The sequence below is a fragment of the Rhinoraja longicauda genome, chromosome 19 (genome assembly GCF_053455715.1).
Source record: "Rhinoraja longicauda isolate Sanriku21f chromosome 19, sRhiLon1.1, whole genome shotgun sequence".
Taxonomy (NCBI): Eukaryota; Metazoa; Chordata; class Chondrichthyes; order Rajiformes; family Arhynchobatidae; genus Rhinoraja; species Rhinoraja longicauda.
Window position 1 is genome coordinate 20791549 of NC_135971.1, and position 15297 is coordinate 20806845.

Genomic DNA, 15297 nt, shown 5'->3' on the forward strand with positions numbered 1-15297 from the left:
AACGTCACCCATTCCTTCTCTCTCCAGAGATGCTGCCCGGCCCGCTGAGTTACTCCAGCATTTTGTGTCTTCCCTCTAAGCCCTGGCCCATCCATGCGTTCAGCTCAGTTTGTTGTCACGTGTACCGAGCGAGGTACAGTGAAAAGCTTTTGTTCGTTGCGCGCTAACCAGTCGGCGGAAAGACAATACGAAGAAAGTGTTTATCGAATGACGGACAAGGATGGACACAAAAGGCCGGAGTAACTCAGCGGGTCAGGCAGCATCTCCGGAGAGAAGGAAATGGGTGACGTTTCGGGTCGAGACCCTTCTTCAGACTGAGAGTCGGAGGAGAGGGAAACGAGAGATAGAGACGGTGATGTAGATACTGAACAAATGAATGAAAGACGTGCAGGTTTGTAGGTTAATTGGCCTCTATAAATTGTCCCTAATGTGCGACAATCGACAATAGGTGCAGGAGGAGGCCATTCGGCCTTTCGAGCCTGTACGCACCGCCATTCAATGTGATCATGGCTGATCACTCTCAATCAGTACCCCGTTCCTGCCTCTCCCCGTACCCCCCTGACTCCGCTATCCTTAAGAGCTCTATCTAGCTCTCTCTTGAATGCATTCGGAGAATCGGCCTCCACTGCCTTCTGAGGCAGAGAATTCCACAGATTCACAACTCTCTGACTGGAAAAGTTTTTCCTCGTCTCCGTTCTAAATGGCCGACCCCCTTATTCTTAAACTGTGCGTGGCCCCTGGTTCTTGACTCCCCCCAACATCGGGAACATGTACGTTCTCCCCGTGACCTGCGTGGGTTTTCTCCGAGATCTTCCGTTTCCTCCCACACTCCAAAGACGTGCAGGTTTGTAGGTTAATTGACTGGGTAAAATGTAGAAACATAGAAACATAGAAAATAGGTGCAGGAGTAGGCCATTCGGCCCTTCGAGCCTGTACGCACCGCCATTCAATATGATCATGGCTGATCATCCAGCTCAGTATCCCGTACCTGCCTTCTCTCCGTACCCCCTGATCCCTTTAGCCACAAGGGCCACATCTAACTCCCTCTTAAATATAGCCAATGAACCGGCCTCAACTACCTTCTGTGGCAGAGAATTCCACAGATTCACCACTCTCTGTGTGAAAAAAAAACGTTCTCATCTCGGTCCTAAAAGACTTCCCCCTTATCCTTAAGCTGTGACCCCTGGTTCTGGACTCCCCCAACATCGGGGACAATCTTCCCGCATCTAGCCTCTCCAACCCCTTAAGAATTTTATATGTTTCTATAAGATCCCCCCTCAGTCTTCTAAATTCCAGCGAGTACAAGCCCAGTCTATCCAGTCTTTCCTCATATGAAAGTCCCGCCATCCCAGGGATCAATCTGGTGAACCTTCTCTGTACTCCCTCTAAGGCAAGAACGTCTTTCCTCAGATTAGAGACCAAAACTGTACGCAATACTCCAGGTGCGGTCTCACCAAGGCCCTGTACAACTGCAGCAGAACCTCCCTGCTCCTATACTCAAATCCTCTCGCTCATGAATGCCAACATACCATTGGCTTTCTTCACTGCCTGCTGCACCTGCATGCTTGCTTTCAATGACTAGTGCACCACGACACCCAGGTCACGTTGCATCTCCCCTTCTCCCAATCGGTCACCATTCAGGTAATACTCTGCTTTCCTGTTCTTGCCGCCAAAGTGGTCAGCCATGATCGCATTGATGCTGGCTCGAAGGGCTGAATGGCCTACTCCTGCACCTAATGTCTATTGTCTATTGTCTATTCTATCTCTGTCCCGCCCTCGTCCCCTGACATCGTTTAGAAGGATGAGAGTGGATCGTACGGAAACATATACAATTCTTAAGGGTCGGACGGGCTAGATGCAGGAAACATGTTCCCGATGTTGGGGGGGGGAGTCCGGAACCAGGGGGGCCCACACGGTTTAAGAATAAAGGGGTCGGCCATTTAGGACTGAGACGAGGAAAAACTATTTTCACCCAGAGAGTTGTGAATCTGTGGAATTCTCTGCCTCAGAGGGCAGTGGAGGCCAATTCACTGGATGTTTTCAAGAGAGAGTTAGATTTAGCTCTTGGGGCCTAACGGAATCAAGGGATGTGGGGAGGAAAGCAGGAACGGGGCACTGATTGTGGATGACAATAGGTGCAGGAGGAGGCCGTTCGGCCCCTTCGAGCCTGTACGCGCCGCCATTCAATGCGATCGTGGCTGGTCATTCTCAGTCAGTACCCCGTTCCTGCCTTCTCCCCGTACCCCTGACTCCGCTATCCTTCAGAGCTCTATCTAGCTCTCTCTTGAATGAATTCAGCAGGCGGAGGGTGTATTTGCGTGGGACGCGGAGAGGTGTCGTTGGCAACCTCAAACATTACAGCCCCATTTAGCTCTCGGTTGCCTCGGCAACTGCCTGCGATCATTGTGTGTGGGCGGGCGAGCAGGGAATGAATGGTGGGTTTGCTCGAACCGGAGACTCGGAGTGATCCAGCGCGGAAACAGGCCCTTCGGCCCCACACCGGCCTACACGCTCAGGCTCCACCAGTCCCCCCCTGCCCCGCCCGCGCTTGGCCCATCTCCCTCCAAACCCGTCCTATCCATGTACCTGTCCAACTGTTTCTCAACGTTGGGATGGTTCCCAGCCTCAACTACCCCTCCTCCGGCAGCTCGTTCCACACACCCACCACCCTCTGTGTGGAAAAAGTTACACCCTCAGATTACAACCTATTAAATCTTTTCCCCTTCACCTTGAACCTGTGTCCTCTGTCCTCTTGAGCCTAAGTGTGTGATGGAGAGATAACGAAGGTTCTTCCTTCAGGCTGCACAACCAGCACTGCTCCCAGTCGACCATTACAATAAAGATCAATAGACAATAGGTGCAGGAGGAGGCCATTCGGCCCTTCGAGCCTGTACGCACCGCCATTCAATGTGATCATGGCTGATCATTCTCAATCAGTACCCCGTTCCTGCCTTCTCCCCCATACCCCCTGACTCCACTATCCTTAAGAGCTCTATCCAGCTCTCTCTTGAATGCTTCAGAGAATTGGCCTCCACTGCCCTCTGAGGCAGAGAATTCCACAGATTCACAACTCTCTGACTGAAAAAGTTTTTCCTCATCTCCGTTCTAAATGGCCGACCCCTTATTCTTAAACTGTGTGTGGCCCCTGGTTCTGGACTCCCCCAACATTGGGGACATGTTTCCTGCCTCTAACGTGTCCAACCCCTTAATAATCTTATACATTTCGATTAGGATCCCCTCTCATCCTTCTACATTCCAGTGTATACAAGCCTAGTCGCTCCAGTCTTTCAACATACGACAGTCCCGACATTCCGGGAATTAACCTACGCTGCACGCCCTCCGTAGCAAGAATATCCTTCCTCAAATTTGGAGACCAAAACTGCACACAGTACTCCAGGTGCGGTCTCACCAGGGCCCTGTACAACTGCAGAAGGACCTCTTTGCTCCATATACTCAACTCCTCTTGTTATGTGGTGCTGGCTCGAAGGGCCGAATGGCCTCCTCCTGCACCTATTGTCTATTGTCTAAATGTATCTCCGAGGGAGGGAGGGAGGGAGGGGTGAGGAGAGGGTGGTACACCAATGCAGGAGAGGTTTGGGCCCGACGGGTCCACTTGGTCTAGTTATTATTATTATTACTCTGGGCAAGAGACTCTACCCGATCTACTCCTCTCATGATTTTGTACACCTCTGTAAGAATCACCCCTCATCCTCCTGCGCTCCAATGGAATAGAGGACCCAGAGGCCCGCTCAACCTCTCCCTGTAGCTCACACCCTCTAGTCCCGGCGACATCCTGGTAAATCTTCGGCCAGCGTGACGACACCTTTCCGTAACAGGGTGCCCGGAGCTGAGAGCGCGATGCTGGATCCTGGTCGGGCGGATGTGATGATTGATGAATGCTTTTTTACTTCTTCACCAAAATACACGCTGACCTCTGGGAACTAAAATAGACTCGCCCCGTGCCAACCTTCCCGACTGGCACACGTGGCCCAAGAATCTAATCCGGGGTGGGGGGGGGGTTGTGTAAATAAACCGGTACCCACGAGTTGCTTCAGGGTGGAACCAAATAGAGGGGTATCGGGGAGGTTTATAAATTAGAAATAAAGATTAACTTGGAGTGGTATGCAGGTTGGAATCTAATCAAGAGGTATATATATATATATAAGAAAATAACTGCAGATGCTGGTACAAATCGAAGGTATTTATTCCTCAGCGGGTCAGGCAGCATCTCGGGAGAGAAGGAATGGGGTGACGTTTCGGGTCGAGACCCTTCTTCAGATATATATATATATATATTGCATCGCTGCTCTAGATGCAACTTCTTTACATCGGCGAAACCAAGTGCAGGCTCGGCGATCGCTTCGCTCAACACCTGCGCTCGGTCCGCCTCGACCAACCTGATCTCCCGGTGGCCGAGCACTTCGACTCCCCCACCCACTCCCAGTCTGACCTTTCTGTCATGGGGCCTCCCCAGTGCCATGGTGAGGCCCAGCGCAAATTGGAGGAACGGCACCTCGTATTTCGCCTGGGCGGCTTGCAGCCCGGTGGTATGAACATTGACTTCTCCGACTTTAGATAGTTCCTCCGTCCCTCTCTTCCCCTCCTCCTTCCAGTTCTCCCTCTATCTCCCGTCTCCACCGATATCCTTCCTTTGTCCCGCCCCCCCCCCCCCCCTGACATCAGTCTGAAGGAGGGTCTCGTCCCGAAACGTCGCCCATTCCTTCTCTCCCGAGGTGCTGCCCCCGACCGCCTGAGTTACTCCAGCACTTTGTGTGAATAAATACCTTCGATTTGTACCGGCACCTGCAGTTATCTTCTTATACTATATGTACTAGACCAAGTGGACACGTTGCGCCCATTCCTCGTAGAGGGGGGACAGGGAAGGGGAGAGGGTGTGACTGACTGGGCCCCTTGGTGCCAGCGCTGCAGGGAGAACAAGCCATGGACTCAAAGCCTCTTCTGTATTGGTCTAGCATCCTCAAACCCCCCCCTACTCAATCCCCCTTATTTCCCCTCCCTCCTTCCCCCTCCTTCTACCCCTCCCCTCCCCTCCCCAACTCCCTCCCCCCCACTCCATCCACCTCAACCCCCCTTATCCTTTCTCCTCCCTGCCTCTCCCCCGCCTCACTCCCCTTCCTCTCCCCTCCCCCCTCCTCCCCCTCCCTCCACTTCCCCTCCCTCTCCCCTTCTCCTTTCCCTCCCCCCCCTCCTCCCTCCCTCCACCCCCCCCTCCCCTTCCCTCCCCCTCCCTCTCCCACTCCCTCCACCCCTCCCCCTTCCCCTCCCGCCCCCACTCCATCCCCCTCAACCCCCCCCTTATCCTTTCACCTCCTCCTCCCTTCCCTCCCCCTCCCCCCCCTCCTTCCACCCCCCTCCCCAACTCCCTCCCCCCCCCACTCCATCCCCCTCAACCCCCCTTATCCTTTCACCTACTCCCTCCCCAACTCCCTCCACCCCTCCTTCCCCCCTCCCTCCACTTCCCCTCCCCCTCCCTCTCCCACTCCCTCCACCCCTCCCCCTTCCCCTCCCCCCCCCCGCTCCAATCCCCTCAACCCCCCCTTTATCCTTTCACCTCCCTCCTCCTCCCCCTCCCTTCACTTCCCCTCCCCCTCCCCTTCCTTCCTTTCCCTCCTCCCTCCCTCCACCCCCCCCTCCCCTCCTTTCCCCTCCACTCCGCCAACTCCCTCCACCCCTCCTTCCGCCCCCTCCCTCCACTTCCCCTCCCCCTTCTCCTTCCCCTCCCTCTCCCCCAACTCCCTTCCCTCCACCCCCTCCCCCCACTCCATCCCCCTCAACTCCCCTTATCCTTTCTCCCCCCCACCCCTCCCCTTCCTCTCCCCTCCCCCCTCCTCCCCCTCCCTCCACTTCCCCTCTCCCCTTCCCCCTCCCTCCACCCCCCTCCCCAACTTCCTCCCCCCCCACTCCATCCCCCTCAACCCCCCCTTATCCTTTCACCTCCTCCTCCCTTCCCTCCCCGCCCCCTCCCTCCACTTCCCCTCCCCCTCCCCCTCCCTCCACCCCTCCCAACTCCCTCCCCCCCACCTCACTCCATCCCCCTCAACCCCCCTTATCCTTTTCACCTCCCACCCTCCCCTCCTCCCTTCCCTCCCCCCCTCCCTCTCCCCCTTTCCCTCCCCCTCCCTCTCCCCCTTTCCCTCCCCCTCCCTCTCCCCCTTTCCCTCCCCCTCCCTCTCCCACTCCCTCCACCCCTCCCCCTTCCCCTCCCCCCCCACTCCATCCCCCTCAACCCCCCCTTATCCTTTCACCTCCTCCCTCCTCCCCCTCCCTCTCCCCCTTCCCCCCCCCCTCCTTCCCCTCCCACTCCCTCCACCCTCCCTCCCCCCCCCACTCACTCCATCCCCCTCAACCCCCCTTATCCTTTCACCTCCTCCCTCTCCCCCTCCCTCTCCCCCCTTCCCCCCTCCTCCTTCCCCTCCCACTCCCTCCACCCTCCCTCCCCCCCACTCACTCCATCCCCCTCAACCCCCCCTTATCCTTTCACCTCCTCCCTCCTCCCTCTCCCCCTCCCCCTTCCCTCCCACTCCCTCCACCGCCCGTAGTGGGGATGGAACCCGGGTCTCCGGCGCTGTGAGGCAATAGGCCAATAGACAATAGGTGCAGGAGGAGGCCATTCGGCCCTTCGAGCCTGTACGCACCGCCATTCAATGTGATCATGGCTGATCATTCTCAATCAGTACCCCGTTCCTGCCTTCTCCCCGTACCCCTCGATTCCGCTAGCCCCAGAGCTCTGTCTAACTCCCTCTTAAATCCATCCAGTGATTGGCCTCCGCTGCCCTCTGTGGCAGAGAATCCCACACATTCACAACTCTCTGGGTGAGAAAGTCCCTTCTCACCTCAGTTTTAAACGGCCTCCCCTTTATTCTTTGTGTGTGGCCCTTGGTTCTGGACTTCCCCAACATTGGGAACAGTTTTCCTGCATCTGGCTTGTCCGGTCCTTTTATAATTTTATATGTTTCTATAATAATAATAATAATAATAATGCATTACATTTATATAGCGCTTTTCATATACTCAAAGACGCTTTACAGAGATTTAGAGAACATAGGGAAATGAATAAATAGATAAATAAGTTAAATAGTAAACGAACAGAGAAAGGAGACAGATAAGTGAGGTGACCTTCAGTGGTTGAAGGTAGTGCTGAACAGGTGAGACTTCAGTGATGTTTTGAATGTGGTGAGTGAGGCGGAGTCTCTAACGGTTTGGGGTAGTGAGTTCCAGAGGGTGGAGCAGCGATGGAGAAAGCCCTGTCCCCCCAGGATCTGAGTTTGGTCCGGATGGGGGGGGGATAGGAGATTGGCAGCGGCAGAGCGGAGGGTGCAGGTGGGAGTGTGCCTGTGGAGGAGGTCGGTCAGGTAGGATGGGGCCAGGTTATGGACGGGCTTTGTAGGTCACGAGGAGGATTTTGTACTGGATCTCTGGGGGATGGGAGCCAGTGGAGCTTGTAAAGGACGGGGGTGATTTGGTCACGGATCGGGGTGTGGGTGAGTAGACGGGCAGCGGAGTTTTGAATGTATTGAAGTTTACTGATGCATTTTTGAGGGTGCGCCATAGAGGGAGGCTGTTGCAGTAGTCCAGACGGGAGGTGATGAAGGCGTGGATGAGGGTTTCTGCAGCTGTGGAGGAGAGGGACGGACGGAGACGGGCAATGTTTTTGAGGTGGAAGAAGGCTGTCTTTGTGATGTGTTTGTACGTCCACCTGCTTTGTGGAGTGAGTTTTCGCAGTGAAGATTTATCTAAATAATAGACCATGCAGTGTATATATATATAGTCATTCCTCTGCTGGTGGAATAACAAAGCTTGGACAATCACAGCCCACCCCTCCGTGACACACACTGGTCACCCCCTCCATGACACACACTGGTCAACCCATGACAATCACAGCCCACCCCCTCCATGACACACACTGGTCAACCCATGACAATCACAAGCCCACCCCCCTCCATGACACACACTGGTCAACCTGAGGAACACCTTCAGCAACAGACTGGTCCCATCAAACCCTCTCCTTCGACAAACACATCAAACACATCACCAAGACAGCTTCTTCCACCTCAAAAACATTGCCCGTCTCCGTCCGTCCCTCTCCTCCACAGCTGCAGAAACCCTCATCCACGCCTTCATCACCTCCCGTCTGGACTACTGCAACAGCCTCCTCTATGGCTCACCCTCAAAAATCATCAGTAAACTTCAATACATTCAAAACTCCGCTGCCCGTCTACTCACCCACACCCCGATCCGTGACCATATCACCCCCGTCCTTTACAAGCTCCACTGGCTCCCCATCCCCCAGAGAATCCAGTACAAAATCCTCCTCAATGACCTACAAAGCCCTCCATAACCTGGCCCCATCCTACCTGACCGACCTCCTCCACAGGCACACTCCCACCTGCACCCTCCGCTCTGCCGCTGCCAACCTCCTGTCCCCCCCCCCCACATCCGGACCAAACTCAGATCCTGGGCTTTCTCCATCGCTGCTCCCACCCTCTGGAACTCACTACCCCAAACCGTCAGAGACTCCTCCTCACTCACCACATTCAAAACATCGCTGAAGTCTCACCTGTTCAGCACTGCCTTCAACCACTGAAGGTCACCTCACCTTCCGCCTCCTTTCTCTGTTCGTTTACTTATTGATCTATTTATTCACTTCCCTATGTTCTCTAAATCCCTGTAAAGCGTCTTTGAGTGTTTGAAAAGCGCTATATAAATGTAATGCATTATTATTATTATTATTATTATTAAGATGCGGCACAGAACGCCACAGGAGATCCTTCATCCCTGGGGCTATCAAACTGGACAACCCCTCGCCCTTCTGTCGTAGGGTAGACTGACCCCCCCTTCCTCCCTCCCCCCCCCCCCCCCCAGCCCCCAATCTTTGCACGTCCCCAATCCTTTCCACACGTCTCCTTAATGTCACGTTTCGTGCATCTTGTGTTTTCACGACGGTTGGCAGATCAAATAAAGCACCTCCTCCAACCTCATCTACCGCATCCGCTGCTCCAGATGTCAACGTATCTACATCGGCGAGACCAAGCGCAGAGCTCGGCGATCGTTTCGCTCAACGCCTGCGCTCGGTCCGCCTCGACCAACCTGATCTCCCGGTGGCTGAGCACTTCGACGCCCCCTCCCACTCCCAGTCTGACCTTTCTGTCATGGGCCTCCTCCGGCGCCATAGTGAGGCCCACCGCAAATTGGAGGAACTGCACCTCGTATTTCGCCTGGGCAGCTTGCAGCCCAGCGGTATGAACATTGACTTCTCCAACTTTAGATAGTTCCTCTGTCCCTCTCTTCCCCTCCTCCTTCCCAGATCTCCCTCTATCTTCCTGTCTCCACCTATATCCTTCCTTTGTCCCGCCCCCCCCCCCCCTGACATCAGTCCGAAGAAGGGTCTCGACCCGAAACGTCACCCATTCCTTCTCTCCCGAGATGCTGCCTGACCCGCTGAGTTACTCCAGCACTTTGTGAATTAATACCTTTGACTTGTACCGGCACCTGCAGTTATTTTCTTACACGATAAATAAAGTTATAGACAATAGACAATAGGTGCAGGAGGAGGCCATTCGGCCCTTCGAGCCTGTACGCACCGCCGTTCACTGTGATCATGGCTGATCATTCTCAATCAGTACCCCCGTTCCTGCCTTCTCCCCGTACCCCACTGACTCCGCTATCCTTAAGAGCTCTATCCAGCTCTCTCTTGAGTATCGTATCGTATTGGAAAAGAAGATGGGCGGTCGGCACCAGCTCAATGGGCCGAAGGGCCAGTTCCCATGCTGTGTATTGGAGGGGTGTGTGCGGGGGGGGGGGGGGGGGGGGGGAGGGAGGGGGGGCAGGGGGGGCATCTCAGGCTGACCACGGACACGTGGCTGGCAAATGGTTCACAGTGAACAGAGTTTAGAGGTGGAATCCGACTGGGTAGATTGGAGACAGGTGGAGAATGGCAGATTCGCACCATAATAATAATAATAATAATGCATTTTATTTATATAGCGCTTTTCATATACTCAAAGACGCTTTACAGAGATTTAGAGAACATAGGGAAATGAATAAATAGATAAATAAGTAAATAAATAAATGAACAGAGAAAGGAGGCGGAAGGTGAGGTGACCTTCAGTGGTTGAAGGCAGTGCTGAACAGGTGAGACTTCAGTGATGTTTTGAATGTGGTGAGTGTGGAGGAGTCTCTGACGGTTTGGGGTAGTGAGTTCCAGAGGGTGGGAGCAGCGATGGAGAAAGCCCTGTCCCCCCCAGGATCTGAGTTTGGTCCGGATGTGGGGGGGATAGGAGATTGGCAGCGGCAGAGCGGAGGGTGCAGGTGGGAGTGTGCCTGCGGAGGAGGTCGGTCAGGTAGGATGGGGCCAGGTTACGGAGGGCTTTGTAGGTCATGAGGAGGATTTTGTACTGGATTCTCTGGGGGATGGGGAGCCAGTGGAGCTTGTAAAGGACGGGGGGTGATGTGGTCACGGATCGGGGAGTGGGTGAGTAGACGGGCAGCGGAGTTTTGAATGTATTGAAGTTTACTGATGATTTTTGAGGGTGCGCCATAGAGGAGGCTGTTGCAGTAGTCCAGACGGGAGGTGATGAAGGCGTGGATGAGGGTTTCTGCAGCTGTGGAGGAGAGGGATGGACGGAGACGGGCGATGTTTTTGAGGTGGAAGAAGGCTGTCTTTGTGATGTGTTTGATGTGTTTGTCGAAGGAGAGGGTTTGATCAAGGATAATTCCAAGATTCCGGATGTGAGGTGAGGTGGATACTGGGAGACCATCAATGTTGAGGAAGGATGAAGTTTTGGGTGGATTTGGTGAGCGTTTTTGGACCGATGATGATGATTTCAGACCATTGCACTTGATCACGACTGGACAGGCTAACGAAGAAAATGAAAGCCGCTGAGAGTGGGTGATAAGCAGCGACGGTCCGTGGAGAGTGAGTGCGTGAAGGGCCACATTAAACACAACCATTTTCAGTTGACAGGCTGTAATTGAGCTGGGCGATGTAACAAGCAAAGTCCAGTACGCACGCGAGGAGGTGCAGAAAACCACATGGAAGCCGCGTCGAAACACAGCGCTGGAGTCACTCAGCGGGTCAGGCAGCGTCTCTGGAGGGAAGGAGCGGGTGTCGTTTCGGGCCGAGACCCCTCTTCGGACGTCAGGCCGGGTCGGCGCGGTGGCGCGGCGGTAGAGTTGCCGCCTTACAGCGAATGCAGCGCCGGAGACCCGGGTTCGATCCCGACTACGGGCGCCGTCTGTACGGAGTTTGCACGTTCTCCCCGGGACCTGCGTGGGTTTTCTCCGAGATCGTCGGTTTCCTCCCGCACTCCAAAGGCGTACAGGTATGTAGGTTAATTGACAATAGACAATAGGTGCAGGAGGAGGCCATTCAGCCCTTCGAGCCTGTACGCACCGCCATTCAATGCGATCATGGCTGATCACTCTCAATCAGTACCCCGTTCCTGCCTTCTCCCCATACCCCCTCACTCCGCTATCCTTAAGAGCTCTATCCAGCTCTCTCTTGAAAGCATCCAACGAACTGGCCTCCACTGCCTTCTGAGGCAGAGAATTCCACACCTTCACCACTCTCTGACTGAAAAAGTTCTTCCTCATCTCCGTTCTAAATGGCCTACCCCTTATTCTTAAACTGTGGCCCCTTGTTCTGGACTCCCCCAACATTGGGAACATGTTATCTGCCTCTAATGTGTCCAATCCCCTAATTATCTTATATGTTTCAATAAGATCCCCCCTCATCCTTCAAGCAGGTGGTGATTGAGGGACGGTCCCCAGGAGGCTGGGAATGGATGGGACGGCAGTGATGGAGGATGCTGCTGGTGTCCTACCAAGCGCTGGTGGCCAGTGCCAAATGGATGGGACGGCAGTGATGGAGGATGCTGCTGGTGTCCTACCAAGCGCTGGTGGCCAGTGCCAAATGGATGGGACGGCAGTGATGGAGGATGCTGCTGGTGTCCTACCAAGCGCTGCCAGTGCCATCCTCTCCGCTGCCGCAATAAGATCCCCCCCTCATCCTTCTAAATTGACTGGGTAAAATGTAAAGATTGTCCCTAGTGGGTGTAGGGTAGTGTTAGTGTGTGCGGGGATCGCTGGGCGGCGCGGACCCGGTGGGCCGAAGGGCCTGTTTCCGCCCTGTATCTCTAAATCTAAATCTGAAGATTTCGGGTCTGGACCCGAAACGTCACCCATTCATTCGACCCTCCCGAGATGCTGCCTGACCCGCTGAGTGGCTCCAGCACTCTGTGTCTCCCTTCAAAGCCAAGTACATCCCAGCTCAATGTACCACCGCTGTCGATACATCTTCTCAGGGCGATGGACTATCGTAGATGCATCTTCCCAAGGTAGACACAAAGTGCTGGAGTAACTCAGCGGGTCAGGCAGCATCTATGGAGAGAAGGAATGGGTGAACTTTCGAGTCGAGACCCTTTTCAGACCAAGGTGATGGACAACCTCAATAGATACATCTTCCCAGGGTGATGGACCACCTCAATAGATGCATCTTCCCAGGGTGATGGACCACCTCAGTAGATGCATCTTCCCAGGGTGATGGACCACCTCAATAGATGCATCTTCCCAGGGTGATGGACCACCTCAGTAGATGCATCTTCCCAGGATGATGGACCACCTCAATAGATGCATCTTCCCAGGGTGATGGACCTCAGTAGATACATCTCCCCAGGATGATGGACATCAGTAGATACATCTTCCCAGGGTGATGGACCACCTCAGTAGATACATCTTCCCAGGGTGATGGACCACCTCAGTAGATACATCTTCTCAGGGTGATGGACCACCTCAATAGATGCATCTTCCCAGGGTGATGGACCACCTCAGTAGATGCATCTTCCCAGGGTGATGGACCACCTCAATAGATGCATCTTCCCAGGGTGATGGACCACCTCAATAGATACATCTTCCCAGGGTGATGGACCTCCTCAATAGATGCATCTTCCCAGGGTGATGGACCACCTCAGTAGATGAATCTGCTCAGGGTGATGGACCACCTCAATAGATACATCTTCTCAGGGTGATGGACCTCAATAGATGCATCTTCCCAGGGTGATGGACCACCTCAATAGATGCATCTTCCCAGGGTGATGGACCACCTCAATAGATGCATCTTCCCAGGGTGATGGACCACCTCAGTAGATGCATCTTCCCAGGGTGATGGACCACCTCAATAGATGCATCTTCCCAGGGTGATGGACCACCTCAGTAGATGCATCTTCCCAGGGTGATGGACCACCTCAATAGATGCATCTTCCCAGGGTGATGGACCATCTCAGTAGATGCATCTTCCCAGGGTGATGGACCACCTCAATAGATGCATCTTCCCAGGGTGATGGACAACCTCAATAGATGCATCTTCCCAGGGTGATGGACCATCTCAATAGATGCATCTTCCCAGGATGATGGACCACCTCAATAGATGCATCTTCCCAGGGTGATGGACCACCTCAATGGATGCATCTTCCCAGGGTGATGGACCTCCTCAATAGATGCATCTTCCCAGGGTGATGGACCACCTCAATAGATGCATCTTCCCAGGGTGATGGACAACAGTAGACGCATCTTCCCAGGGTGATGGACAACCGCAGTAGATACATCTTCCCAGGGTGATGGACCACCTCAATAGATGCATCTTCCCAGGGTGATGGACCACCTCAATAGATGCATCTTCCCAGGGTGATGGACCACCTCAATAGATGCATCTTCCCAGGGTGATGGACCACCTCAGTAGATGCATCTTCCCAGGGTGATGGACCACCTCAGTAGATACATCTTCCCATGGAGATGGACCACTTCAGTAGATACATCTTCCCAGGGTGATGGACCACCTCAGTAGATGCATCTTCCCAGGGTGATGGACCACCTCAATAGATGCATCTTCCCAGGGTGATGGACCACCTCAATAGATGCATCTTCCCAGGATGATGGACCACCTCAATAGATGCATCTTCCCAGGGTGATGGACCACCTCAGTAGATACATCTTCCCAAGATGATGGACCACCTCAATAGATGCATCTTCCCAGGGTGATGGACCATCGTAGATACATCTTCCCAGGGTGATGGACCTCAGTAGATGAATCTGCTCAGGGTGATGGACCATCTCAATAGATGCATCTTCTCAGGGTGATGGACCACCTCAATAGATGCATCTTCCCATGGAGATGGACCACCTCAATAGATGCATCTTCCCATGGAGATGGACCACCTCAATAGATGCATCTTCCCAGGGTGATGGACCACCTCAATAGATGCATCTTCAGAATTTCATTATTCCATTTTGGGACATATGGCAATAAAACTCTTGGGGTCACCCCTTGGACTCCTACACTCCAGGGGGAGAAAAACTCCCAGCCCGTACAACCTCTTCTCACTAACTGTAAACTCCCAGAGGCAATTACGTCCACATAAATCTTTATTACATCCTTCCCAGTTTAATGACATCCTTCCTGCAGCAAGGCGAGCAGAAGTCTGCACATTGTTCCTTATATGGCCTGACTAATGACTGGAGTAACTCAGCGGGACAGGCAGCATCTCTGGAGAGAAGGAATGGGTGACGTTTCGAGTCAAGACCCTTCCTCACACTCAACCTGAAACGTCACCCATTCCTTCTCTCCCGAGATGCTGCCAGTCCCGCTGAGTTACTCCAGCATTTGGAGATCCTGACCTTGGGCGCTCTGTCTGTCTGTGTGTGTGGTGGGGTTTATACGTCTCCCCTGTGACCGCGTGGGTTTCCTCCCACGCTCCAAAGACAATAGACAATAGGTGCAGGAGGAGGCCATTCAGCCCTTCGAGCCTGTACGCACCGCCATTCAATGCGATCATGGCTGATCACTCTCAATCAGTACCCCGTTCCTGCCTTCTCCCCGTACCCCCTCACTCCGCTATCCTTAAGAGCTCTATCCAGCTCTCTCTTGAAAGCATCCAACGAACTGGCCTCCACTGCCTTCTGAGGCAGAGAATTCCACACCTTCACCACTCTCTGACTGAAAAAGTTCTTCCTCATCTCCGTTCTAAATGGCCTACCCCTTATTCTTAAACTGTGGCCCCTTGTTCTGGACTCCCCCAACATTGGGAACATGTTTCCTGCCTCTAACGTGTCCAAACCCCTAATTATCTTATATGTTTCAATAAGATCCCCCCTCTCATCCTTCTAAATTCCAGTGTATACAAGCCCAATCGCTCCAGCCTTTCAACATACGACAGTCCCGCCATTCCGGGAATTAACCTAGTGAACCTACGCTGCACGCCCTCCATAGCAAGAATATCCTTC